The following is a 3897-nucleotide window of genomic DNA, read 5'->3' on the forward strand; positions in this document are numbered from 1 at the left end:
CAAAATCTTTTGAACTCACCTTGAGCAAAATTGGTTCCATTGTCTGTGATGATGCTATGCGGGTAGCCATATCGCAAGATAACATCTTTTAAGAATTTCACCGTTGTGTGCCCATCACACTTTGCGATAGGTTTCACTTCTAGCCACTTGGTGAACTTGTCTACCATGACCAAGATGTGGGTCATGCTGCTCCTTGCAGTTTTGAATGAGCCAACCATATCAAGGCACCAAACAGCAAATGGCCATGTTAGCAGTATGGTTTTCAAACCGGATGCTGGGGTATAATTTTGCTTAGCGTACCTCTGGCACCCATTGCATTTTCTTACCAAATCCTCAGCATTTTCCAAAGCAGTGGGCCAATAGAACCCATGCCGGAACACTTTTGCTACCAGTGCCCTTGATGAGGCGTGGTGCCCACACTCTCCTTGGTGAATTTCTTCAAGCATTTCTTTTCCTTCTTCCGGTTCCACACATCTTTGAAGGACGCCGGTAACACTTCTCTTGTACACCTCACTATTGATGATGGTGTATGCTTTGGACCTCCTCTGGATCCTTCTGGACTCATTTTCGTCATCCGGCAAGGTGCCGTTGATCAGGAATTCCTTAATAGGTTTAACCCACGACGGTGTCTCTCGAACCACAAACACCGGTACATCTATCTCCATGTTATCCACCAGCATCGTTTCTTCCGGTATGGCTGCGACAGTCCCCGATCTTTCCGGAACAGTTCCTGAGCTTGCCGGACCAGTCCCCGAGCTCACCGGAGCAGCCCCCGGGTTCCCTTCGTCGATATCCATGGGCACCAGATGCGATTCCGGTACGAAAATTGATTCTGATTCCGGGCTTGGTTTGATCGATGGCACTCTTAAGTGTGCCAAGGCTATTCCGGGAGGAATTTCTTGCCTAGATGAGCCCAGCTTGGACAAAGCATCCGCGGCCTCATTTTCCGCTCGTGGCACATGGTGAAACTCACAGCCCTCAAAGAAGCCGGCGATCTTTTGCACGTGAAACCGGTACGAAGCCATGTTAGCATCTTTTGTGTCCCAATCTCCGGAACATTGTTGCACCACAAGATCTGAATCTCCATAGCAAATGATCCGGTGCGCACCGATTTCTTTTGCGACCTTAAGGCCATGGATCAAAGCCTCATACTCAGCGACATTGTTTGATGCCCTGAAATGTACTTGCAGAACATACCGGAGATGATCTCCCTTAGGTGAAGTAAGTACTACACCGGCACCTAGACCCTCTTTTAGCTTGGATCCGTCAAAGTGCATCTTCCAGTATTCTATCTTGTGATTCGGCGGCTTGTATTGCATTTCCGCCCAATCGACAAGGAAATTAGACAAAGCCTGCAATTTTATGGCATCCCTTCTTTCATACACTGGTACGTATGGTGATATCTGGATTGCCCACTTTGCAATCCTACCGCTGGCATCTTTGTTGCACATGATATCGGAAATGGGTGCTTCACTCACCACTTTCATGGGGTGCTCTTCAAAGTAATGTTTGAGCTTGGTGGCGGCCATGTACACGCCATAAGTCATTTTATGGAAGCGAGGGTAGTTTTGTTTTGAGAGGGAGAGCACCTCGCTCAGGTAGTATACCAGCCTCTGGACGGTTTTTCCTTCCTCTTCTCTTTCGACCACAACTACCACACTCACCACCCGGTTTGTTGCTGCTATGTATAACAGCATAGGCTCTCTTTCTAGAGGTGAAGCCAGTATAGGCGCTGTAGCCAGCATTGTTTTCAGCTCTTTGAACGCCGCGTCTGCCTGAGGGGTCCAGACGAACGTATCAGATTTTTTCATGAGAGCATAGAGCGGCAGAGCTTTTTCTCCCAACCTGCTTATGAACCGGCTTAGCGATGCCAAGCTTCCGGTAAATTTTTGCACATCCTTGAGATCGCGCGGTATTGTCATTCTTTCGATGGCCCGGATTTTTACCGGATTAACCTCGATGCCCCGGCTTGATACGAGAAAGCCAAGCAGCTTGCCGGCAGGTACACCAAAGGTACATTTTGCCGGATTGAGTTTCATCCGGAATCTTCTCAAGTTATCAAACATTTGCCGGAGGTCATCGATTAAGGTTTCTTTTACCTTGGTTTTTACCATGACATCGTCCACATAGACTTGTACATTTTTTCCAATCTGGTCAAACAAACATTTTTGCATACAGCGCTGGTACGTTGCACCAGCGTTGCGCAAACCAAAAGGCATAGTAACATAGCAATAAGCCCCGTGTGGGGTAATGAACGCAATTTTTATTTGATCTTCCTTTTTCAGGGGGATTTGGTGGAAACCGGAATAAGCATCCAAGAACGACAACAGTTCACAACCTGCAGTGGAATCAATCACTTGATCGATCCGCGGTAACGGGAAAGGGTCTTTTGGGCAAGCTTTGTTCAAGTTGGTGTAGTCGATGCACATGCGTCACACCTTTGGAGCTTTTGCTTCCAGGTTCTCTTCTTTCTTCTTTTCGACCAGCACCGGATTGGCTAGCCACTCGAAGTGCAAGTACTTCCACGATGAAACCGGCAACCGTAACTTTGTCACCTCTTCTCCAATGATCTTTCTTCTCGTCTTCAAGAAACCGGCGTAGCGGCTGCCTTACCGGCTTCGCATCTTTCCGGACATTTAATGAGTGCTCAGCCAGCTTCCTCGAACACCTACCAAGTCATCGATAGACCGTGCAAAGATATTCCGATTCTCACGGAGGAAGCCGACGAGCGCGCTTTCCTATGCTTCATTCATGCCGGCACCGATACGAACGGTGCGCTCGGGTAAGCCGGGTCCAGCGACAATGTCCTTTGTTTCTTTTGTCGGCTTGAATGCCGGTGTGCCCGTGTTTGCACTCATTGCCGCTAAACTCAGCTCGTGAGGATCGAGCCAGCCGCAACCGCAGCTTGCATTCTCCTCTTTTCCTCTCGCGATCACCAGCGATTCTGTCAGGTTTGATCCGGCGGAAGCTGTTTCCAGTGAGACTTTGTAGTTTCCCACCACAGTTAAGGGTCCACGAGGTGCCGGCATCTTCATCTTGAGATATGCCGTGTGAGTTGAGGCCATGAAAGCAGCCAATGCCGGTCTCCCCAGCAATGCATGGTAAGGACTATCTAAGTCCACCACCTCAAACTCAAGGTTTTCAACCCGGCAGTTGTCACGTCCTCCGAACGACACATCCACCAGGACTTTTCCAACCGGTGCACAAGACAAGCCCGGAACGATTCCGTGGAAAGTCGTGCGAGTTGGCTGAAGCATGTTTTCTGTTATGCCCAGCATGTTCATGGTGTGCCGGTACATGATGTTTATGCTGCTCCCATTGTCTATCAGCACCTTGCTGAACTTGACTCGAGCATTTGGCCCTTGCATGATTGGGTCCAAGACAAGAGCATAGCCACCCGGGTTAGGCATGATCTTAGGGTGATCCTTGAACGACCACGAGATCTCTTGATCAGACCACAACATGTATTTTGGCACTGCCGGCATCACCGCGTTCACTTCCATGGAACGGCGATGTAGGCTCTGTCTGTCGGTTGGCTCAGTGACGAACACAACGCAGCACATATCTGGGTCATGGTAAACATTCCGGCCCAAAGGTGCCGGTAGAGGCGGTTGGCCATTGCCCTCTCCCACCTGGTTCACTTGCTGGTAGTGCTGCCGGTTCGGCTGAGGTTGTACCGGTAAAGCGTTTGCTTCGGTAAGCGGTGGTGGTGGTGGTAGCTGTTGTTGCCGCGGCACGTCTTGCGGTGGTTGTGCATCTTTTACCGCTCCCTTTTGCATCAAGTACTTGGTCCAGGTACAATCCTTCGTCAGATGATTTGACGGGTGAGCCGGATTCGGTGTGTGCCACCGGCAAGGTTGCTCCATAGCAGCTTCCATGGTGTATTTCGCGGGTTCT

This window comes from Lolium rigidum, chromosome 6, assembly GCF_022539505.1.
Source record: "Lolium rigidum isolate FL_2022 chromosome 6, APGP_CSIRO_Lrig_0.1, whole genome shotgun sequence".
Lineage (NCBI taxonomy): Eukaryota > Viridiplantae > Streptophyta > Magnoliopsida > Poales > Poaceae > Lolium > Lolium rigidum.